The 25,589-nt window shown below is 41.0% G+C and overlaps 1 pseudogene; it reads right to left on the bottom strand.

The window, feature by feature from the left end:
• Positions 1-22,088, bottom strand: part of LOC100895072 (elongation factor 1-alpha 1-like) — a 37,595-nt pseudogene extending 15,507 nt beyond the window's left edge.
• Positions 22,089-25,589: the final 3,501 nt, after the last annotated feature.

Genomic DNA, 25,589 nt, shown 5'->3' with positions numbered 1-25,589 from the left:
TGAGAGAATGAAGGTTAAGAGAGGACTCAGAAAGCAAAAATAACCATGTTTGTCTGGGGACATGGGTTCAGGCACCTGTGAACTGGTGAAGCCGTCCAATAGAGAAGTAGGTGTGTGGGATCTCGAACACAGGAAGAAGGCAGGGACTGGAAGTACAGATTTTGGCATCATCAATTTGTAGATAATTGAAATAATGAAACTGCCTCATCCACCTGCATTTCTTACCTCAAAGAAGGAAACACAAGGATTCCAACATCTACCACTCAGTCTGAGCCTCCTTCCCTCAGAAAGTACATCCAACCACCAAGAACAAATCATACCAGTCACTAAGCTCGACCTCCTTAATACCTATCAACCCTCTCCATCTCTACTTCTTCTGCCTTCATCAGCTCTCACCATCTTTCACTTGGAATTAGTCTCTGAACTAACTTCCAACCTGTCTACCATCACACACACACACACACACACACACACACACACACACTGCATATTGCAGGTTGAGTGATCTTTCTCAAACACAAATAAGAGTCTGCTAATCCATGGATTAAAAACTGTTAGCAGCTCCACATTGCCCAAAAGATAAAGCCCCATCCCTAGATGAGACACGCAATGCTCACACCTCTGGTCCCATTTCTCATTGCCTGGACCTTCCAAAATATGCTTACCTTACTGAAAAATGTGCCTGTCACAGTCTTGATTGCATCTTACATAGAGTTTCTTGATAAGGACACTGGATTTTTACCAACATGCAATATAGTACAGACCAGAAAAGGAGACTCCTTTCTTAAATCTAGACTATGAAAATTTGGGGCCCAGTTTGTAAAATTGCCATTTACATTCAATATTAACATAGCACCTAGAAAGACAATTTTGAAAGTATTCTGTTTCTTTTAAATGCACAACTGTGCTCAAAACCATTTAGGAGAGAACATATGGGTGCTATTGACAGGTTCCTACATGACACCCTTGGATTCCTCCTATTTATTACCCAGTTTTGGGGCCAAGTGATAAGCCCAGAAACACTGGCTTCATTTTGTTCCTGTTTGTACAACTCTTCCTCTACTCAGCGAGAGCTCTATAAAGTTTCTTCGTAAGTGTAGAGATCTATAAGGAGCCTTTCTGCAAAGATCAGGAGCCAGCAGTCAACCTAAACCAATTCATCCTCTGGGAGACAATGGGAGGTAGAAAGCTAAGCACTTGAACTGGAGGCTATGAGAAAAGAACGCAAAGCCTCTTGAATGAAAGACTTTGGTCTTCTATCAGCCAAAGCAGCTTGTTTTGATGATGATATGGAGAAATAACAACCCCAGAGTTATTTTTTGCTGTGTATTGAAACCTCTCACAGTCTTGTAAGATAAAACTAATGCAACAAATATTGATTGAACATTGCACTATCAAATATGAAACATGAGACTGTGTCCTCAAGAATCTGATTTATAATAATGATGGCTATTATTATTATTAAATTGCTAACGTCTATTAAGCCCTTGCCATTGGACAAGTTAAAGTATTTATTTAACCTTTATAATAATTCTATGACTGATTCTATTATCATTCCCATTTGCAGAAAGGGAAACTGAGGCTAGGTTTAAGTGCCCAAAATCACAAGCATGGTAAGTAGCAGCAATTAAAATCTTCTTCAGGAGACAAATCAATAACTGTAAAGATTCTAGCTGGGTGCAGTGGTATGTGCCTGTAGTCTCAGATACTTGAGAGGCGGAGGTGGAAGAACCATTTTAACCTGGGAGGTGAAAGTTGCAGTGAGCCGAGATCGCTCCACTGCACTCCACCCTGGGTGAGACAGTGAGACCCTGTCACAAAAAAACAAAATTGTAAAGACTCTAAAATAGCTTCAGTTAATAACAAATGCCTTTGAATTAATAGATGAATGCATGAAAATCCTACAGAACAAAAATTGCTAGAGGGCCTCAGAGAAGGAAGAGGCTACTTCAGTTTGGGGTAATGAGGAGATTACTCCAGATAATATTTGATTTCTGTGACTGGCAAGGCAGGAAACTTTCATAACATTATATTTACAAGGACACTCATACACGAGACTGCCATTCAACCCACACCCAAGATAGAGATTCTTTTTTTCAATTTTTTAATTTTTAATTTTTGTGGGTACATAGAAGGTATATATATATTTGTGGGCACATGACATGTTTTGATACAGGCATGCAATGTGAAAAATCACATCATGGAGAATGGGGTATACATCCCTTCAAGAATTAACCCTTGGTGTTACAAACAACCTAATTACACTCTCTTAGTTATTTTTAAATGTACAATAAGTCATTATTGACAGTAGTCACCTGGTTGTGCTATAAAATACATGTCTTATTAATTCTTTCTAACTATTTTTCATGCCCATTAATCATTCCCACCTTCCCCTAGTCTTCCACTACCCTTCCCAGCCTCTGGTAACCATCCTGTGATCTCCATGAGTTAAACTGTTTGATTTTTAGATCCTACGAATAAGTGAGAACATGTGATACCTGTCTTTCTGTGTCTGGCTTATTTCACATAACATAATGATCTCCAGTCCATCCTTATTGTTTCAAATGCCAGGATCTCATTCATTTTTATGTCTGGATAATACTTTATTGTGTATCTAGACCAAATTTTCTTTATTCATTCACCTGTTAATGGACGTTTACATTGCTTGCAAATCTTAGCTACTGTAAACAGTGCTGCAAAAAACGTGGGAGTGTAGATATCTCTTTGAAACACTGATTTCCTTTCTTTGGGGTATATACCCAGCAGGGAGATTGCTGAATCATATGGCAGCTCTACTTTTAGTTTTTTTGAGAAACCTCCAGACTTCTTCATAGTGCTTGTACTAACAAGATGGAGATTCTAAGCACATCTTTTCTTTCCCAGAGACTAAAGCACTAAATAGAAAGCTTCCAAATAGCAGCAAGAGTGTAGCAGTGAAGGTGATAAACTAGAAACTAGAAACCAAAATCTTAGATTATGTTTTTAAAATAACAATTGTGGTAAACTATATCAAGTTGAATTGAGAAATTCATTCATTCGTTTGGCAAACATGTATCCAGTTCCTACTATATGCCAGAGTCTGTTCTAGGCACTGGGAATTCATAGGGAAAAAATACAGGTTACTTAAAGAACCTATATTCATGCACATTTTCCTATATATACAACTATGACTTTTTACATTCATGAGTAACTAGAAAACTTAACCTGGTTGTTAGCTCAAATAACAGTATTGAAAACAGCAGAGAGAAGTACCAGAAATAAAGGGCAAATGCCTAGCAGGCAACTTTAAAAGAAATCTCCAAATCCCTTGAGAACTGTTACCAATAGCAGAAAACCAGAGAATACTCTTCTTGCTGCGTCCATGGGCAAGTTTCATTCTAGACATAACACATTCGTTGCCTATCCATTGTTCTTTTCTTCCCCAAATTAGAAACCTCTAGGAATCAGACAAAATGGGTTCACTCCCTCTAGCCTGAATAATTTCTGGAAAGCTTAGATGTTCTCAGCATGTCTGTAATATCAGTCGCTGTATTTCTAATTAGCAACTTTGAATTTGCCTGTTGTAAATCCAAGCCCTCCTAAGTCTTAAAAGACAAGACCTCTGTGAACCATGCAAGGGGCCATCTTCTTTTATATTATATTCCTAATTATGCACCTGCCAAAGGTTAAGAAAAGTGTTTTGTTTTCCTATAAAATATTATATTGGTTTTTCATAATGAAAAAAGACTCCAGGCAAAAACTGGTATCTACAGCAAAAAGCTTGGTGTTCACAGCTATTATTTTTCTTAATTGTGGGTTTGTTTTGTATGTGTATGTATAACTGATTTTCTTTACATTTTCATACTTTCCCTGTGTGAAGCATTTCTGGGAGATAATGATTGGATAAGGTTAGAGGTCCTCAACTTCTCCAGCTGTTAAATATTTGCCAGAAGCAGCTCTTGTATGCAATTGTTATTGTTATTATTGCTTACTGTTTAGGTCTGTTTCCTTTGACAAATGTATCTCTCTCACCTCGGGGAAAGTGGAGTCCATTAGGACAGAGTGGAACTTGGTGTACAACTTCCTTTAGGAACTAAGATGGCCTGAAGAAATCGGCTTAAACAATGTGTGTCACTAAGAAACAAAGGCAAAACCTCAGAAGAGGATTTAACTCTAAAATAATATTTCAACCATTTTTTACAAACAAATAATAGCAAGTTTGGCAGCTTGTAAGAGACCATCTAATAACATTTAGCCCTCAGGTAATTTTCTACTCAGACATCCTTACACATTCTCAAAGGGTAGGGCTAGGCCACTGGCCACGTCTGCATGCCACTAGTCACACATGATGGTCTCTCCTAGGCCACAGGGCCACTTTTCATATACATCAACTTGAGAGGATGCTATGATGCCTTTTACTGTGGCACTTCAGAGAAGAGGGCATCACTGGCTTTAGGCACATTTGTACCAAAGTACCCAGAACACTGGGGATGTACAGGAATTATCTAGTGCAGAAGGTGAGAAAATTTTCTGTAAAGGGCCAGACAGTAAATATTTCAGGCTTTGCAGACCATGTTTTCTTGATTACAACTTCTCAACTATACTCTGCTACTCTCTTATGGTAGTCCAAAAGCAGCCATATACAATATACAAAAGAATGGGTGTGGCCCAGTTTGGCCCAGAGGCCAGAATGTACCCACCCATGATCTACTGAATGAATAAATAATCATAAAAAGTTCACTTTTCCACATAAATGACTATTCCAAATAAACAAAACTTTCTTCTTTAAACTTATAAAATTTTTATTTTATGTTTGCTTTAACTATCTGAATCAAAATATTTCATAATGTGTAATTACATACGGGCCTACATTTTTATAAAACCATATTTTAAACCTATTTTTACCCATATGATTCAGAGTCATTATTAAAGAATTTTACAATGCTGCAATTCACTAATGTTCTCTGAGAGATTTTGACTGCATTGGGCTATTTAACTCAACTCTAGAAAGCCCCAAACCTTTATTGTTCTTTGTTACTGCATCCACTTGTGATTTTTCTGTTTCCTGCCTTCTCAGTACTTTCTTTTCCATTCTGCCAGTGTGCTCTTTGGGAGAATTACACTGACTTCTCAAGATGTAAGTCCAAGGAATATTTAAGGCCAGAATCAAGCTTCAATATTCTTCATTTTTGGCCAGGCACGGTAGCTCATGCCTGTAATCCCGGCACTTTGGGAGGCCAAGGTGGGCGGATCAGTTGTGGTCAGGGGTTCAAGACCAGAACTCCTGGTTGGTTTACTGGCCAACATGGTAAAATCCCGTCTCTACTAAAAGTGCAAGTAATCTCAGCTACTCAGGAGGCAGAGGCATGAGAAATGCTTGAACATGGGAGGCGGAGGTTGCAGTGAGTTGAGATTGCCCTACTGCACTCCAGCCTGGGTGACAGAGCAAGACTCTGCCTCAAAAGAAAAGAAAAGAAAAAGAAAAAAATTCTTATTTCTTCTTTCCACAGAGCCCTGGGACTCTACCTGCTCCTCTCCTTACCCTGCCATTTTGACCTGATCTATTTATGTTTCTTCCCTTTTTTTGATCTGGAGTCGGTCAAAGAGTAGGACACAAACTCTTCAGTGCTCCTCCCCCTTTTTAAAGCAGCGCAGGAACTCAGATACTTCAACATTTTCATTGCAGTTTAAAAGACATATGGAAGAGTAAAAATAATAAACCTAAGAATGTGACAAAGATTCACAGAGATAATTCTAACAATTGAGCCCCTGATCCAATATTTCTAATTCCCTTGCTGAAGTGCTACCTGGAAATGTTCATTAGATTTGCAGGTTTTGCTTCTAATTTCTTGAAATTAGGGATGACCACCCTTTATCACTTTTGTAGTTCAAAGGTGAACAGCATGTCAGACTCAACCTCTACTCTAAGGAGTTCTTTACTTCATTTATACTTTTCAGTTTTGCTTAGTCAGAAGCTCAGCACCTTTCTTTCATGATGATGATGATGATGATAATGATGATGATGTTAGTATAGTAATGTCATGTTGATAATGACAGTAACTAACATTTATTCCTTTGTGCCAGATATTATGCTAAACACTTTATATGCATTTCCTAACTTAAAGCTTGCAATCCCATGAAATAGACACTGCATCATAATTTAAACCTAGAAAAATTAAGCAGTTTTTTCAAGGTCACATAATAAAAGCCAATAATCAACTCCAAACCATCTAATTCTAATGGATCATTTAAAAGCTTATGGATCTTGTATTAGTCATAGTGGTTAAGTATAATCCTGCAGTAACAAAAGCAATAAGATATCAATAGTTTGATACGAAGAACTTTATTTTTCACTCATACAAAGTCTACTTTGAGCATCTGACCACCATATGGGGTCAGCAACACAAGCACCTCATCTTAACACATGCCTTCATAGCACCAAGATAGGAGAAGAAAGTTTCACTTTCATTTCAGTTTTACTTCCAATCTACTGACCAGAACAAGTCACACAGCTTCACATATTTGCCATAGAGGGGGAGAAATTTAATCTTTTCATATGCTCAAAAGGGGAGGAGAATCAGATATGCATCAGCACAAAACAATACTATACTATCGCAAGCTATCCTTCTGGTCATCATATATTTGGTTCACTCTTCTTCTACACCTTAAAAACACTAAATCCAATGCCAGATAGACAATCCAGAGTATGACACAATTGTAGTATTGAGCCCAAGGCCTAGGACACTGGACTTAGACTCAGTAGTCTCTACACTGGCAGGGATGGAGAGATGAACATTAGTTTTGACATTAGGTTCTGACCCATGGCTCTTCTTGAACCAGAGACCTGGGAACCTAACAACATCACTGTAGACACACATTCAACACACAATGATAGAACAAGGACCAGATAACTTCAGTAGTCACTCCCACTCAGAAAGGGGAAGAATGACCAACCCAGATTTAAGACATAAAGAAATAGTCACCACCTCCCTTAAAAAAAAATTGACAAGGTCTCACTACATTGCTCAAGGTGGTCTTAAACTCCTGGGCTCAAGCAATCATTCCCCTCACTCCTGCCCCCACCTGGACCTCCCAAGAAAACCAGGATTACAGGTATGGGCCATCACGCCTGGCCAGCCTCCGCCTCTTGATGGAAGAATCTACAATGTCATCCAGTAAAAATATGGATGGAGAAAAGGAAAAATTTGTGACCAGCTATACGATCTATCATACTCAATGTATTAGTTTTCTATTGCTGCAGTAACAAATTACCATAAATCTGATGGCTTAAGACACATGAATTTGTTATCTCATATTATTGTATTTCAAAGTCTGACACGAGGCTCATGGAGCTAAAATCAAGGTGTAAGCAAGGCCACATTCCATTCTGGAGGACCTAAGGGAAAATCCATTTCCTTATGGCTTCTAGAGCTGCCTTCATTCCTTGACCTATGGCTCCCTTCTTCCATCTTCAAAACGTCTATTTAATCATTCATCTGTCATCACATCTCTGTATGCCTACAGCCAGAAAGTGCTCCACTTTTAAGAACTTGTGATTAGATTGAGCCCATCCAGATAATCCAGGATAATCTCTCCATTGCAAGGCCCATAACCTTAATTACATCTACAAAGTCCCTTTTGCCATATAAGATAAAATATTGCATAGTTCCAGAGAATATAGAATGGACATCTTTGGGGGATTATTATATTGCTAAATATACTCAGGAACTCAAATTATGAAAGGTGCATCATGTAATGATGCTGTTTTATCAACACAAGCCTTCAGAGTTTATCAAATCAAAAGGGAGCTGTATTAGTCAGTTCATACTACCCTACAAAGTACATCACAGACTGAGTGGCTTAAACAGAACTTTTTTTCACAGTTCTGGAACCTGGAAGTCTGAGATCAGGGTGCCAACGTGGTCAGGTCCTGGAGAAGGCCCTCTTTCTGTCTTGCATATGGCTGCCTTCTGAATGCATCCTCACATGGCAGGTAGAAGGAGAGAGAGAGAAAGAGAGAGAGAGAGAGAGAATAAAGAGAGAGAGAGAGAGAATAAAGAGAGAGAAGGAGATCTTCCTCTTCTTATAAGGCCACAGTCCTATTGGATGAGAGCCTGACCTTTATGGCCTCATTTAACCTTAATTACCTCCTAAGGACCCTATCTCCAAATATAGTCATATAGGGGATTATAGCTTCAACACATGAATTGGGGGTTAGAATGGGGGGCAATTTAATCTATAGCAGGAGCTTTTACTTCAAAGAGACCCATGATTTCATTTCCTTGAACAGCAAATCACATGGCCATTCCTGAATTCAAGGAGGGACAGAAACATACTACTCCCATATTCATGGAAGGAGAGAATGAGAAATATTTGCAAGCCTCAGTAAAATCTACCCAGAGCCACTGGCGGGTTTTAAGCAAGATCGTGACATAATCAGATACGTGTCATAGAAAGATCCCTCTGGCATCATTGTAGAGAGTGGATTAGAGGGGATGCTTGTAATCCATCAAGAAGACTGTCTTGGGGGCTGTTGATATAGTCTAGAGGGAGAGAGAGGTCAAAATACGGCCGTGGCAGAATGAATGGAACAAAGCAACACATAGGAACTTATATAGACTATCCCAGTAATTACTTTTCTTCTGCAAAATGAATACTTAAGAAATGCAAGTAATATGTGGTTATCCAAAATAATCAGAGAATGTGCTTACATTTAAAAATGAGTTTCAGACAACCATAGCTTAATGCTTTGAGTTGCAAACATGTTTATTTTAATTGTTTGGGAGTAAAAAATCTTTCTAAGACATTACATAGAGAGTATATTGAAATGGTTTGGGTTGCTATCAAGCTATGGTCATGCATGTCAGTTTCTGTACAGAGCTTTAAAGAGTAAGGCCCTCCATGGTCTTTCAGGTGGATAGATATACTTTCACTTATACTTTTCCCCTTTTTCCACATTTTTCATATTCTCGCTCTACCAAAAAAAAAAAAAAAAACGGTGGTTGAGGAAGGTAGGTTGTCATTAACTTAACAAGACAATGATATGGGAGGGGGGACAGTGACATGCTAGGTAGAGAAGGGTGGGGTTCCTGGTGAGGGCTCCACTCTTGGGCCTGTCCTAGATGAGAACAGGTATTCCTGTTTTCAAGCCCAAATGTTGCATTTTCCACGAACACTCTGGCCCTCCACTCCCCCCATTCTGTGCCCATATAAACCCAAGACCTTAGGTGGGCACAGACACAAGAAGCTGGACATTGAGAGGAGCAGAAGAACACACCAGCAGACACGAGCAGACCAGCAATGATGGAACAACGCGAATGCCAGGGGGAGTTCAGTCAGGCATGGTCAGAGAAGAGACCAGCTACTGGGCACCCCAACTCCAGGGGAAGACCACCTTCCCACTCCATCCCCCACTTCTGGCTCCCCATCCATCTCACTGAGAGTCACCTCCACCATCAATAAAACCTTGCACTCAATCTTCCAGCCCACATGTGATCTGATTCTTCCCGTACACTGGGCAAGAACTCTGGCTGTCACACTGGCCCCCTATCCTTGTGATGGGGCAGAGGGTCTATTGAGCTGATTAACATAAGCTGTCTGCAGACAGCAAACCTGAAAGAGCACACTGTAACATATGCCCACTTGGGCTTCAGGAGTCCTAGACAGTGCTGTAGGGCTGGAACCCAAAAGTAATCCCCGGCTGGGGTGGCTCACACCTATAATCCCAGCACTTTCGGAGGCTGAGGTGGATGGATCACAAGGTCAGGTGATCAAGACCATCCTGGCCAACATGGTGAAACCCATCTCTACCAAAAATACAAAAATTAGCCAGGTGTGGTGGCACACACCTGTAGCCCCAGCTACTCAGGTGGCTGAGGGAGCAGAATCGCTTGAACCTGGGAGGCAGAGGTTGCAGTGAGCCAAGATAGCACCACTGCACTACAGCCTGCTGACAGAGTGAAACTCTGTAAAAACAAACAAACAAAAACAAAACAAAAGCACTCCCCCTGGCCTCTGCACCTGCCTATCTGCATGCTCTCCATAGGGGTTTGAGCAGCAGGACACCACCGAAGAAATGAGCCACACTCCTGTCACACACCCTACAAGGGGGATAAGGTAACTCTCCTATTTCAGAAGTGCAGTAAAGGTTGTCCCTGATCATTGTAAACTCCAGATGCAACCAATCAGACTTACACATAAAGTGGCAGCCTAAATATATCCAAGGAAGGAATGACTTAATGGATTACAAGTTATTTGAATGAAAGTCAAAAAAAGAGGAGTCCAAGAGCTGGAATGTCAGCCTATCACCAACTCTGTCCGGGATCAAAGAGTGAGCTCTGTCTGCAGATATGAGTGTTCTGATCCACGTGCTAGTATAATAATCTCCATAAATCAATATTTTCACTGTGGTTTGATATGGTTTGGATTTGTGTCTCCATCCAAATCTCATGCTGAATTGTAATCCCCAATGTTGGAGGAGGGGCTGAGTGGGAGGTGACTGAATCATGGGCAAATTTCTCCTTTGCTCTTCTTGTTCTCAGGAGATCTGAGTGTTTAAAAGTGTGTGGCACCTTCCCCCTTTGCTTTCTTCCTCCTACTCTGGCCATGTAAGACGTGCCTGCTTTCCCTTAGCCTTCTGCCATCATTGTAAGTTTCCTGAGGCCTCCCCAGCCATGCTTCCTGTACAGCCTGTGGAATTGTGAGTCAGTTAAACCTCTTTTCTTTATAAATTGTCCAGTCTCAGGTAGTTCTTTATAGCAATGCAAGAATGGACTGATACATGGTTTATACATTAGCCTCATGTGAGTTTGGTCAGAGTGAGTTCTAATAGATTGATTCCCTCTTACTGTGGTGAAAATTCTACACAATAAGAATAATAAGTTTGGGCTCTTTCAAAAGCAAACCCTGAGGCAAGAGCTTAATATAAGTAATTTATTTTGAAGATAATCCCAGGAAATAGAAATGAAAGCATGGGGGAAATAAGATAAGAATGGAGTAGCAGTCAATGTAAAGGGGCATTATTGAGGTCACTGCTCTTAAATTCACTTCTGAGAACCAGGGAGAAAGCCTCCTAGAATTGCCTGCCTGATGGACAGGAGGCTGGAGCATTTAGATATTGGACTGTGTGCCCCCCAACAACTGGTTGCCCTCAAGAATGTTAAACACCCACACACACACACACACACACTTCCTAGTTGTGCTTGGGTACACTGAGTGAGTTCCAGATGCCTTGGAGAAGTCCCTGGGATAGAAAGTTAAAACACACAGCTTACACTTAAAGCAGAACACTGTCAGCACAAGGGAAGCTGAGTTCATGTAGAACTATCTGCTGCAACTACTGCTGAAGCAAAGGTGATCTAATGGGGCTATAGCCCAGGGCACCAGAGGTATCTGCCATGCCAGGCAAGGAGCAAACCCTGAACTTCAGCCAGCACAGCCCTGCCGTAGCAGCCAGCCGTTAATTTTTCTGTCTCATCACATACTAACTAAAGCATTAAATACCCTTTACTTCCCAAAAACAATTTCAATCATAGCCATAAAGTCATTGTCTTGGTTCACAAAGTACTGTATTTAGTCTTAAATTTAGAAGTTTCTTTTCCTATCATTAAAAAATTGGCACGAGACTTATCAAGTTGTCAAGCCGACGTTAAGCTACTTTTGTGCTACTAAAGCAAGTCTTCCAAAGAAGCTGAGCACCACCAAATAAGCCAAGCCTTGGATCTAATTAAGTAAAAACAATCCTTTAAACCACTTTCTCTTGGGGTGGGAAAAAAAAGTAACAAGTTGGAAGCATGAAAGTAAAACATAAAATGCAATATAGATCATCGGGAAAGCACTGAGGATCTGAGAGCTTGTGTGAGAGGCAGGATTTGGTTCTCTGTTAGAGGTCAACATAGTTACAGGACATTAGTGAAGACATCTGGTTACAGCGGGATCTGGACAGCTGGACTCTGCTTCCTTCTTCTATCCCTCCAGTGGACTGCTATGTGCAGGTACTATCATGGACTTGAATATAAAACAAATTAGAGTTCAAATTCCACCATCATCACTTGTTCCCTGTGTGACCTTGAACAAGTTATTTAACTTTTCTAAACCCCAGAGTCTTCATCAGTGAAATATAACTAATAATTTCTAACCTGCAGAACTATTATGAGAATTAAATGAATAGTATAGGTAAACCACTTCAGACAGTATCAAACAGATTGCAAAGGCTTAATAATCTTTTTTTTTAGATGGTGTCTTGCTCTGTTACCCAGGCTGGAGTGCAGTGGCATGATCTAGGCTCACTGCAACCTCCACCTCCCGGGTTCGAGCAGTTCTCCTGCCTCAGCCTTCCAAGTAGCTGAGATTATAGATGTGCCCCACCACGCCCAGCTAATTTTTGTATTTTTAGTAGAGACAAGGTTTCGCCATGTTGGCCAGGCTGGTCTCGAACTTCTGACCTCAGATGATCTGTCCACCTCTGCGTCCCAAAGTGCTAGGATTATAGGCATGAGCCACCAGGCCTGGCCAATAAATTAATAAATGATACTGAGTTTGACATTGAATATACTGAATCCTAGACACCCAGGAAATGCCTAGCCTGAGGTCCAGGTCAGTGCTTCATAGATACTGGTTTTTCTTTCCAAAATTGTTTTTCTTCAGAGCTAAGAGGTTTACCAATACTTAGATGTAAGTCATGGCTCCTTATTCTGAAATAAGATGTAGAAGATGTGGAAAGCATCGTTCTCAGCAAACTGACACAAGAACAGAAAATCAAACACCGCATGTTCTCACTCATAGGCAGGTGTTGAACAATGAGAACACATGGACACAGGGAGGGGAGCATCACATACTGGGGTCTGTTGTGGGGGACTAGAGGAGGGACAGTGTGGGGTAGGGAGGTTGGGGAGGGATAACATGGGGGAAATGCTAGATATATGTGATGGGGGGATAGAGGCAGCAAACCACATTGCCATGTATGTACCCGTGCAACAAATCTGCATGATCTGCACATGTACCCCAGAATCTAAAGTACAATTTAAAAAATACATACATACATATATATATAAAAGAAGATGTGTAGCTCAAGAGGGGTTTTCTCTGGAAAATTTATAGTGAATAAGACAAACTGTTTCCCTAAAGCCGTGTTGAAGACCAAAGATGAAACATTGGAGCTTACACCATTACTTCTAAATTTATGAGCCCAGCTGACCCTGCCACACATCAGCATGGCCCCTTCCTGACCTATAAAACCCAGACTCCTTTCTGTGATTCTCCATTCCTCCTCATTTGCATTTGATTGGCTTAACCGGACCAATGTCCTTGGTTCTAAAGTTCTCAAGCTGACTCCAGCTGCAGTTCCATTTCTGACCCCTTTGAATATTCAAAGTGTAAAGACTTTAGATACCCACTGATTTCATTTGTTCATTCATTCATTTATTTGACAAATATTTATGGAGAGACTACATGAATCCCACAATGTTCTGGGCACTGGGACATAGTGAAAAACTAAATAGATGAGTCCCCTACCCTAGGGATTTTCTAGGCTGATGTGCAGAAAAACAAGTGAACAAACTGATACCTAATACCAGGGAGCCCCACATTTTCTCAGCTGAGAAACTCATTCCTGCCTCTCATCCTGCAGAACGTAAGAACAGGACTCTCTCTGAACCCCAAGAGGCAGACCCCAGCTTTATGCGGTTCCTACCATTCATATCATGAACCACTTTTAAAAAGTTCTTTTACTTAAAACAGAAATGCCATTCAACACAGCAATTTCATTACTGGGTTACTGAGTATATATCCAAAAGAAAATAAACCATTCTACCAAAAAAAAAAAAAGAAAAGAAAAACACATGTACTTACCATGTTCACACAGCACTATTCACAATATCAAAGATATGAAATTATCAATCTAGTTGTTCATCAAAGGTGAACTGGATAGCTCACCTTGGAAGCTAAACCTTGGTTACTAATGAGCCAATGCCTAGAGATGGCAACAACAGCTGGGCACGGTGACTCATGCCTATAATCCCAGCACTTTGGGAGGCCAAGGTAGATGGATCATTTGAGGTCGGGATTTTGAGATCAGCCTGACCAATACAGTGAAACCCCATCTCTACTAAAAATACAAAAATTAGCCAGGTATAGTGGAAGGTGCCTGTAGTCCCAGATCCTGTAGAGGCTGAGACAGGGGAATTGCTTGAACCTGGGAGGTGGAGGTTTCAGTGAGCCAAGCTTGTGCCACTGCACTCCAGCCTGGGCAACAAAATGAGACTCCATCTCAAAAAAAAAAAACAAAAAACAAAAAAATGATAAAGATGGCAACAATAGACACGGGGCACTAGTTGGAGGACGGGAGGAGGCAAGGGTTGAAAAACTACATATTGGGTACTATGCTAAGTACCTGGGTGACAAAATCATTCATACCTCAAACCTCAGCATCATGCATTATTCCCAGGTACAAACCTGCACATATACCCCTGAATCTAAAATAAAAGTTGAAAGAAAAATAAAGGAAGAGTAGAAATTTTTTAAAGAGATGAGGAACAAAAGTTGCTTTCTCTCCATATTTCTGATCCTCTGAATGAGATATATGGAAATATAAAGACACGATGGGGAATATAGTTTTAGGCCATCAATAACTTGGGTCTGGGAACCAGTAGAAGCCAGTAGCAGATGAAGGTCTCCTTTCCAGGTGAAGTATAGCATCTGCTAGAGTAGAACTTTGGATACACATTGGTTGACTCTTCATGACAGTAGACAGCAGACATTATTGGTTTCCTAGGCAGCATCTCTTCCTTTCTTCCACGGTAACCAGAATTCCATTTTTTCAGTTACCCAGGCTTCAGGGAGTGGTACCTTTTCCCCAGCTCATGGATACATTCTTTTTAGTCAAAACCAATGACAGCAATTACATTCCTTTTGTCAGTGGCTTGTATGAGGTTGGACATGTAACTTACGACCTCACTTCCGGCAGTGAAATGAGAAAATTTTAAGAAAGACAGGAGCAGAGGCTTCTAGCAAAAGGTTTTCTCACACCCAAAGAGAGAGTCTCTTTATGCCTCTGTTGTGTCTGGACAGGATTCCTGCAGTTGCCTCAGCCATCTTGCTGTCAGCATGCAGATGAGATCAATGGAGGGAAAAGGACTGAGCCACAAGAATCAGAAGTGAAGAATGATCTGGCAATACAGTGTCCGAAGTTACCCTATCTCTGGACCTATTTATTGAGCTAATAAATAGCTACAATATTTAAGTTTTTTTATTTTATTTTATTTTTTTTAGGAAAAAAGATCTTTTTACATAAAAGTCAGATTCAAGCATGCCAAAATGTTAACCCTGTAGTGGAGAAATTTTGAGAAAGAGACTATGGGTTTCTATTTCCAAGTCCAATTACAAGTGTGACAATTGCTTCATTTTCCCTAAAAAAGAATTACTAGCAATTATAATAGTCCATCCAATATTCCACATATGGTTACATGCCCTGAAATTATGTCCCCTGGGGTTTTTTATCTTTAACAATGGATGATTTTCTATCCTCTGCATCACTTAGAGAGAAGCACCTGAGAAACAGAAAGACTTGCTGTGAGAAAGTCTTTATACAAAATTGTGGCTCACAGAGTCCCTCATAACACACAGTCCAGTCAAGTGAGACTTACTTTACATGTTATGCCCACATCTTAAGCTCTATTGTGTTTTCCTGCTGCTTCCAGGGCCAAGGTTCTGCACCAGTCAACTGCAGACTATCTACTGTTCTTAAATCTGTCAATCAATTTGATGGACCCTTTCCTGGTAAAGAAGTGACAGCTCATTCCTAGACATTTTAAATGGTAGCCCCCAAACTCAACAGACCTCAAAGGTGCTTTAGAAAATGTATCTGGCATAGCTCAATAGGAGAACTGTGTAGACCCAGCAGAGAATGCCTGATTTCTGCTCCCTTCTCTCATGACATTTTAGGAGAATGGAAAAACCACCCTTGTGGTGGGCAGCCATGATGTGAGCAGCCACATCATGAACTAGAGAAGAAATAGCCAGGAATATTATTGCATTGACTATGGCCAGTCGTCTTCTGTCAGCTGTTTCTGTAAGACAGAAAGGTTAGAATTTTTCTCTTTAATTTTATACAACTGCAAGATAGAATCAGCCCACATGGACTAGAGGTAAACTAGAAAACAGAACTTGACCTTCACTCCTTGGCAAATGTACCAGCTCTCAGACCATAAATCTGGAGGTCAACCATAACTCTTTTCATGCTCTATTAAATTCCCAAATCCTACAACTTTATTTCTCAATGTCTTCCATATCTTCCCCTTACCCTACCCCATCCCTACTTACCTCGGGACCATTTTGCTTTCATCTGAACCATTGCTATAGTCTTCTAATTGATCCTCTTACCACTGGACATGTCTCAATCCATGACTCTCTAAACTTTTTTTCACATTGTTATCAGAGCAGCCTTCCTAAAATGCAGAATTGGCTGGCCACGGTGGCTCACACCTGTAATCCCAGTACTTTGGGAGGCTGAGGCGGGCAGATCACTTGAAGTCAGGAGTTTGAGACCAGCCTGGCCAACATGGTGAAACCCCGTCTCTACTAAAAATACAAAAATTAGACACGCATAGTGGTGCATGCCTGTAATCCTAGCTGCTCTGGAGGCTGAAACAGGAGAATTGCTTGAACCTGGGAGGCAGAGGTTGTAGTGAGCCAAGTTCTCACCACTGCACTCCAGCCTGGGTGACAGAGCCAAATTTCATCTGAAAAATAAATAAATAAATAAAATGCAAATTTTATCTTATTACTGCTTCACTTAAAGGAGATTGGTGACTCTTCATTCCTTATAGAATAAAGACTAAATTTAATGTGTCAAACAAGCCTATGATCTCAGACCTGACCACCTATCTGACCCTCCTGGAAGACACACACATGCACTACTTTTAATTGTAAACACACTCCCATCTGTCTACTCCTCCAGCCTGAACTGGCCTTCTTCCCAAACCCCATCTCTTATCTACAGGGCAAACAGCTTAGTCATCACTTGCTAATAGACAATAATCTTTATAGCAAGAGCATTAAATAATTCTTCTCTACCCCAAGCACTTTGCTTGGCATGTAGCAACCACTGAGTACAAGCAGTGTTTGTTGAAAGAATTAATGAGGAAGTGAAAAGAATAAATCAGACGTTTCATGGCACTAGAGAGCTGTGTTAGCTAAAAATCTTCCTTCTCATTACTACTATCACCTAATATTTAGATTCTATCACTGCAACTGAATCATTACTATGGCCATGTGTTCTCATAGCTTCAGATCCACATCTGGCACTAGTCCATCCTACACATTGTGGCCGGCTTACTAATCTTACAAAGAAATGACTCTGACCAATACATTTCACTGTTCAAAACTCCTCGAGAGCTCTGCTTTGTCAACTCACTCCAAAATATTCAACTACCTCCATGTTCTGGTCCCAACCTAATGGCTCAATCTGATTGCCCTCCACTCTTCTGCAAGCTTGTGATTAATTTTACGTATCAACTTGACAGAATTAAGTATTAGCTAGAGAACTTGTAAAAATAGCCAAGCACAGTGGCTCATGCCTGTACTCCCAGCTACTCAGAAGGCTGAGGTGGGAGGATCCCTTGAGGCCAGGAGTTTGAGATCAGTCTAGGCAACCTAGTGAGACTCAGTCTCTATGAAAATAAAAAGAAGAACTAGTAAAGAATTGTTTCTGGGTGTGTCTGTGTATTAGTGTGTTCTCACACTGCCATAAAGAACTACCTGAGCCTGGGTAATTTATAAAGAAAAGAGGATTGATTGACTCAGAGTTCCACAGACTGTACAGGAAACAGACCCGAGGAAAGTTAGAATCATGAGGAATGCCAAATGGGAAGCAAGCACATCTTCACACAGCAGCAGGACAGAGAGAGAGAGTAAAGGGGAAAGTGCTTCATACTTTTAAACAAGTATAGTGAGAACTCACCATCACAAGAACAGCAAGAGGGAAATCCACCCCTGTGATGAAATCACCTCCCTCCAGGTCCTTCTCCCAACATTGGGGATTGCAATTCAACATGAGATTTGGGTGTTCACACAAATCCAAATCATATGAGCCAGTGAAAGCGTTTCCAGGAAATATCCTTGTACCACTCAGTGGACTGAGTGGGGAAGATCTGCCCTCAGTATGAGCGGGCACCATTTAATCAGGTGAAAGTCCAAAAAGATTATTGAGTTTCTTTTTCCTGGAGCTGGGATACACTCTTCTTTTCCCGTCCTTGGACATCAAAACTTCAGGCTCTTTCTCTTTTATTACTACAGGACTTACAACAGGTCTCCAGCTTGCAGACAGCCCGTGTGGGACTTCTCAGCCTCCATAATCACATGAGCCAATTCCTCTAAGAAATCCCCTATCACATATCTAGATAGATAGGTAGGTAGATAGAAAGATAGAGATATAGATAGATTCTACTGGTTCTGTCTCTCTGTATAACCCTGACTAATACAAATGCTTCCACTGAACACCCACCAAGGGCAATATAATTTTCTAATAAGTATATTTATTCATGCTGTGTCTTTTCCTAAGAATTCCTCACCAACTGAATTCCTTATCAACCATTTCCCTATATCTACCTCAAAAACCAACTGTTTCTAAAACCTTTCATAATCATTCTGTCAAAAAAGATCCCCTTCTGAATTCTGTAGCACTTCTATAACTTTTTTCATGGCACATTCAAATTCTGTCTTCATTACAGTTATTAATGAATATGTTTCATCTCAAATACAAAATTGCAAAGTCCTTGAGGGCCATAACTCAACCTTATCCATTATATCATCAACAGGAGACTCCAACACATTTCTTGCACATGATAGACTTTCAATAAGAAAAAATTGTTTAATTAGTTATTCAATTATGCAACCCACTAAGAGAGTCACTCATTCTGGATGGTAATAATATTTCTTATTTGCATATATCAGTGGATCTGTGTGCAAAGTGCTTTTCCATCTGTTATCTCATTTGTACCTCACCACAGCTCTGTGAATAAAGAAAAAAGAATCTTTATTTCAGAGATAGAGAAACTACAGTTCTATTGCAGTAACTGAGCTCTTCAGGGTTACTCAGTTAGTGAAAGGAGGAGGTAGAATTTGAATACAAATAAACTAGCTTGATATTGCATGAGTGTTTCCCACTATTGGTGCTTTGTGCAAAAGTTTGGCACTGACCATAGGTGTGTTCCTCATTTATGTGGCTCCACTATAAGCAATACTCTCTCCTTTTCTCCCTGCCAAACTTTCTCCAGGGCTTGGTGCATTTTGAAGTGGGAAACAATGCCAGCCCAAATATTCCAGCTGGCCTTCCCTAGCCATCCTCTTCATGAGTTCGTTGGCCTGCTGCTCCAGGCTTCTATTTTACCTAGTATTTAAACTGCCTCTTTAGAGATCTAGTCAGCTAGGTAGAACGATTCCACAACAAAGAGCCAGGAGTCAGGGGTTGCATATCCAAAGCTGCCATGAGCCTGACAATGGGGGCCACAGGAAGACATGGGCAGAGAGGATTTAAACTGAATCCTCAATTCCCAGGTCTAGAATCAGATTTCCAGATTCAAATTTTGGCTCTACCACTTCCTATCCACATAACCCTGGACATTTTACACAATTTCTGTGAGCCTCAGGTCCATCTATAAAAGGCCGATGATGATAATAGTTTCCCCCTCATAGGGACGTTAAGCAAACTGTGAGGTTAAACAAACTCATCAGTGCAGATTCCAGTACAGGGCCTGGCATATAAGCAATGATCAAGACGTTTGAGCTAAAATAACAGAATGTTGAGTGATAATATTTGTGTGTCCCCAACATGGCAACAAAGGCTCAAAGCTGTAGACAAAGAGGCTCCACAAACTCCACATTTGAAACAGAGCTGCCAACACCTGGGGCCAGGCACCTCCCTCAGAGACAAATAAGCCTGAACTTCCCTTCTACCACCCACCATCACAATCTCTAAGTCTTCCCAGTTCCCTCCAGGGCTACTGGAGGGAAAGAGTGGGAAAGGACAGTCATCAGGGTCCTGGGCCTTGTCAGGGATGCAGAGTCTGGGATGACATGTTATGTCCCCGTCTTCAATAAAAGGAATAGGGATGCCTTAATTCATTTTCTGCTGCTATTAACATAACAGAATACCACAGACTGAATAATTCATAAACATTAGAAATTAATTCTCACAGCTCTGAAGGCTGGGAAGTACAATGTCAAAGTGTCAGCATCTGATGAGGGCCTTCTTGCTGCCTCATCTCATGCCAAAGGTGGAAGAACAAAGCAGCAAAAGGGGGCCAAACTCACTTTTATAACAATCCCACTCATACAATAACAAACCCACTCTTACGATAATGGCGTGAATGCATTCACGACAGCAGAGCCCTCATGACCCAATCACCTCTCAAAGGTCCCCCCTCTCAACACTGTTGCATTGGGGATTAAGTTTCCAACATGCACACTTTGGAAGACACATTTAAACCACAGCAAGGGGTTTCAAACAAACCCTTGGAGAGATTAGGAGTGCCTGCCAGATAGGGGCACTGGCATCTCGCTCCCAGGATGAAGCTTTGAGAGCTACAGAACCAGTCTTATGCAGCTCTCATAGAGAGTTATTGGCAATAACTTGACCTATATCCCTTGAGGATAGGTAATATTCTTGAACATGAAAACTAGTTCCCACTTAAAGGTATAAAGCTTTACCAGAAAGATCCATTGCATCAGGGTGAGAAGGGACTATGGTACAGGGTGCCTAAGAAGAAAACAATGGGAGCCCCTCACCTCTCCTGCAGTGAAAATCTCTGCTCTTTCATGTGAAACAGCAGGAGCTCTGGGGCCATCCTGGTGGTAATGGAGAGGGAGAAGCTGCCACCTTGGAAAGAAGATTGAAACATGGACCAATATCGGGAGTCTCAGGGGACATGGCTTCCCTCTCTGGGGAAACCTCAGCAATGGAGCAGAACTGTGGAAGCTAATTTACCAGCCATGAAGAGGTCACTAGAAGTGGGTGGAATCACACTGAGCCTTATGCTAGCCAGGACAACCTCCCCATCATGACATGCATCTCATGTTATCCTCATATGAACCTGCCTCCACCATCTCCTCCCAGACCCCCAAAGCCCTCCAACCTGAGCAAAGTTAATCCCAAAAAGAGAGAATTTAATGAAGGCCCTTCCCACCCACACTCAATCCCATCAAAAAGCTGGGGTGAGAGAAGTGGAAGAACAGCAGAAGAGCCTCAGACATCAGGCACTGGGTCAAGCCTATGCCAGGTGGGGGAAGGGAGAGATGCTGAGCCTAAAATTTAAACCATATTAAAGACTAAAATTTCAAAGGAACTTGGCTTTTAACATCTAAAGATGGACAGGAAATTATAGAATCACTCATCAGAACTTGAAAAAGGCATTAGTCATAACATGATTGAAAGTTCATTAAAAAAATAAATAAAACCATTTCATGTTTATGCCCCAATAGAGCAATAACATGATCAGCATCAGCATCTTAGGGAGAACTGCATGTTAAGAACAGAGAAATTAAATGTGCCCAAGCCAGAGGCTGCACATGAGATCAGCAAAGAAAGACAGAACGTTGAATCTGAATGTGCACACAGTTGTGTGGGAGCAATTTAGGCAAGATCAAGGGCAGGAACTAACCTGGGAAATCCAAGCAGACTGCTAAGAATAGGGTTTGAGGCCCCTATGGTTTTAATTAGCCAGCAGCAGTAAGGGGCAGAGTGAGTGGACTGAGTTAAAAGACACAGTGTTAATGCCACACCTGGAGCCACTGGGAGCTCTGCTGGGGTTTTACATTAATGGAATAATGTGTCTTTGAAAAATATTATTCCCTCCCAGTAGCTTCCTACTTTTCTGGTCACCTTTGCCTTTCACGAGAAAAATGCTAAACTACATCTTTGTTCCTTCAGATTCCTTTGAAGGAACTGGGATGGCCATGAGGGAGGAGAGGCAGACTCTTTCATCCCTGAATTTGCATCCCAAGTCCAAGCCAAACTTGTAGTTACCAGAAGCCTCCCTGCCACTTCCAGGAGGATGAGGTTGGGCAGGACCTATCAGTCCTGCATTTTCCATTCTACGCAAAGCCAATGGCATCATTGCCTCTAGTCAGCTCCTTAAGTAATGAGGTTTCTACAGAGAAAGAAAAAGTGTAAGGATTTTAACCAGACATCAGACAAGAATGCTGTTCTCTGCCCCCAAGGCAGCTTCTCTCTAGAATGATCTGCAAGGAGAGATCCGTGTGGCTGTGTCTTCTGGGTCGTCCCACACTCTGGTCCAAACTCCTGAGGCCAGTGGCAGGGAAGCCAGAAGAACTCTCCACCCTGTCCATAGAAACAGAAGAAGGGTGAGAGCTTTTGCAACTGCAGCTGTGACTTGGTCACCAGGAAATCATACTTCTCTCACAAGCCATCCCAACGCTTGGCCAAAGTCAGCCACAGTTTAGCCTCCTTTGGGGTGGAATGGCATCAGGATGAGTGTGCAGCTGAGCACAGACTGCCACAAGGCTGTCCTTGGACAAAAATGGTCTTGCAATAGCAAGCTAGACTTTTTTTAAAGCATAAACTTATTCGGAGGAATTCTAGAATTCCACCAAGTTTGCAATGCACTAGGGTAAGTTGTAATGTCACTTAATGTGCATTCAGCTAGAGAGTGACTATGGGCACATCTATAAGGGACATCACCACCAAGGTAGTCAACTTGTTCTCTCTGTCCCCAGAATCAGGAGGACCCAGCTGCACAAATATCCCTTTAGCTTACTGCTACTCTTCCTATCATTCTCCCCCAAACATATATATTTTTAAAACTTTTACATAAGTTCTAATAAAAAATAATCAACACTTAATACAGAAAACTTGAAAAATATAGAAAGGTTTAAGGGAGACCAAAAAAAAACCTCACCCCTAATGCTACCATTCAGAGAGAAACTGACTGTTAATATTGTGTTATGTTTGCTTTCAGACTTTTATGTTATGTTACTTATGAAAAAATATGTGTCTATACAATGTAATAAAATTAAAATCGAATTTAGAAAACTGAGCCCACATGGAATGGATACAGTGTAAGCTCTGGTATTGGCTGCTTAGGTATAAATCCTAATTCCACCTCTTGCTATCTTTGTCTAAGCTGCAATAAGTGACTGACATAATACCTACATTTAAAAGTTGCTATAAGGAATAAATGAAATAATTTCAATAAAGCTCCTGTGACTTAGCACATGTGAGATAAATATACATGAGTTGTCAGTGTTGTTACTATTATTGGTTGTGTTTGGCCATTTTACACTGTACACATATATTTTTTCTGTGCCTCTGACACAGTTTACAAGAATGAACACTGTGTCCCAATCAATGCGGCATCATCAAATCCAGGACACAATCCGGATTGATAACCACTCTCAAAAAACACAGTGACCTTGCCGGCATCTTCCTGTGAGAGGTTGATGGGACAGGATGGCTGGGACCAGCTCAAATACCTGGAGGGGCACGGAAAGGTTGTGGAGGCATCAGCCAAGGCAGCATCACAGCTGTCCTCAATTACCACAAACAGATGTTGGCAGCTCGAATCATTAGAAATGCAACCCAGTCACGCTGGCAGTCTAATCATCTTACTGGAAACTTTGGAGATAGGAAGACCCTGCGCGGCCAATTCCAGTGATCAGATCAATAAAGGCCACTCTCCCTGTCCCCAGGCAAAAGACTTAATGTGGCAAATCTCCACAGGGATTAGAAAAGTGGTTTGAAACTGAGGTGAGTTTTATTCCCAATCAGATATTTGGTTGACTGGAGACATTTTTGGTTGTTGCAACTTGAAGGCAGAGGAGGCTGCCATTGGCATCTAATGGCTAGGGTTCAGGGATGCTGCTGAATATCCTAAACAAAGGACCATCCCTGAAACATAGAATTACCTAACCCCAGTTACTGACTGTGCTAAGATTGTGAAAGCCTCCATTAAAGATCTCAAACAAATAAGTTAAAAGAGGAAAATGCTTGGTCCCAGTGAAATGTTCTTGAGGATCTGTAACAGAGTTTACAGAACTAGGCAGATAGAGTATATTTATGAGCTAAAGCAACTATATTTTCTATTCTTTTTCTCTAAAGTTCCCATATCCCTGTGAAAACTTCATTTTGCTTCATAATGTCCAGGAAGACGTTATTTTTCAGTCTGTCAGTGAATCCAGCTATTAACGTATTAGTCCACAAATTACTATAGTCATTCCTTGCTATGTGAGGGGGATAAGCTTCAGGACCCCAGAAAGTAACAAAGTCCACAGATGCTCAAGTCACTGATATAAAATGGTGTCATATTTGCATATAACCTAGACATATCCTGCCGTATATTTTAAATCATCTCTAGATTACTTACAATACCTAATACAATGTAATGCTATGTAAACAGATATGCTGTATTGTTTTTTACTTGCATTATTTTTTGTTTTATTATTTTTGTAGTCTTTTGCTGCTGCTGTTGTTTAATATTTTCTTTCTTTTTTTTTTTTTTTTTTTTTGAGACAGAGCTCTGTTGCTCAAGCTGGAGTGCAGCAGTGCAATCACAGTTTACTGCAACCTCCACCTCCCAGGTTCAAGCAATTCTCTTGCCTCAGCTGCCCAAGAAGCTGGGATTACAGGCGTGGACCACCATGCCCAGCTAATTTTTGTATTTTTAGTAGAAACAGCGTTTTTCCATGTTGCCTAGGCTGGTCTCAAACTCCTGAGCTTAATCCTCCCGCCTCAGCCTCCCAAAGTGCTTGGATTACAAGCATGAGACACCGTGCCTGGCCGTTTAATATTTTCGATCCCTGGCTGGTTGAATCCATGGATGCAGAACCTGCAAATACTGAAAGCCAACTGTATTTTATCACAGTCCTAAAATCTAAACCAGGACTTAGGACCCACACTAAAGAGATGTATGCACAATATTTGCTTGTCCCCTACATTGTCCTTGTACCAACACCTGGAAAGTCTGCATACTTGGACAACTACAGTATCAAAGGAAATAATACGCTTGAAGTTTTTAGAGCAGCTAGGAAATAGGTAAAGTTAATACAACACTGCCATCTAGTGAATGACAAGTATCTCAAAAGAGCCTAGATCTCGATTTCTCAAATCTTAAGATTCATGCATTTTACCCAGACAAATTCAGTGCAGAATGGGAATGGTATTAAACAAAATGCATTATGCAACCCTCAGCCTTCAGAAGAACCCCTCCAGGTAATCTAATTTTGTCATATTTAGAAGAAAATTTTAATGTAGGCCAAGTATGCACAAAGAAGAAATTCGTAGAAATCCATGATTACCTGTATACTCAAATACTACATAACAAGAATCTAACACTAATTAGTAATAAGATCTGCAGCAAATTCCAATACCCTCTTGGTGACCCTAAACTGATGCGGCGTGGCTCAGCCTCACATACCAGATGCACATCCCAGCTCTGTGCTTAGTGCCTGGTGACTGAAGACAAGTGAAACTTCTCTGACCTTCTGTTTCTTCATCTGCCAAATGGTCTGATGATATAATAATACCCATTCATGGGATGTATCATAAACCCTAAATGAGGCATTCTGTGGAAAGTGAATAACATATGATTTAGCAGGGTAAA

This window comes from Callithrix jacchus, chromosome 8 (genome assembly GCF_049354715.1).
Source record: "Callithrix jacchus isolate 240 chromosome 8, calJac240_pri, whole genome shotgun sequence".
In the NCBI taxonomy this organism is placed as follows: domain Eukaryota; kingdom Metazoa; phylum Chordata; class Mammalia; order Primates; family Cebidae; genus Callithrix; species Callithrix jacchus.
The sequence above is the reverse complement of the archived record's forward strand: the minus strand, read 5'-3'. Positions and strand labels throughout refer to the sequence as shown.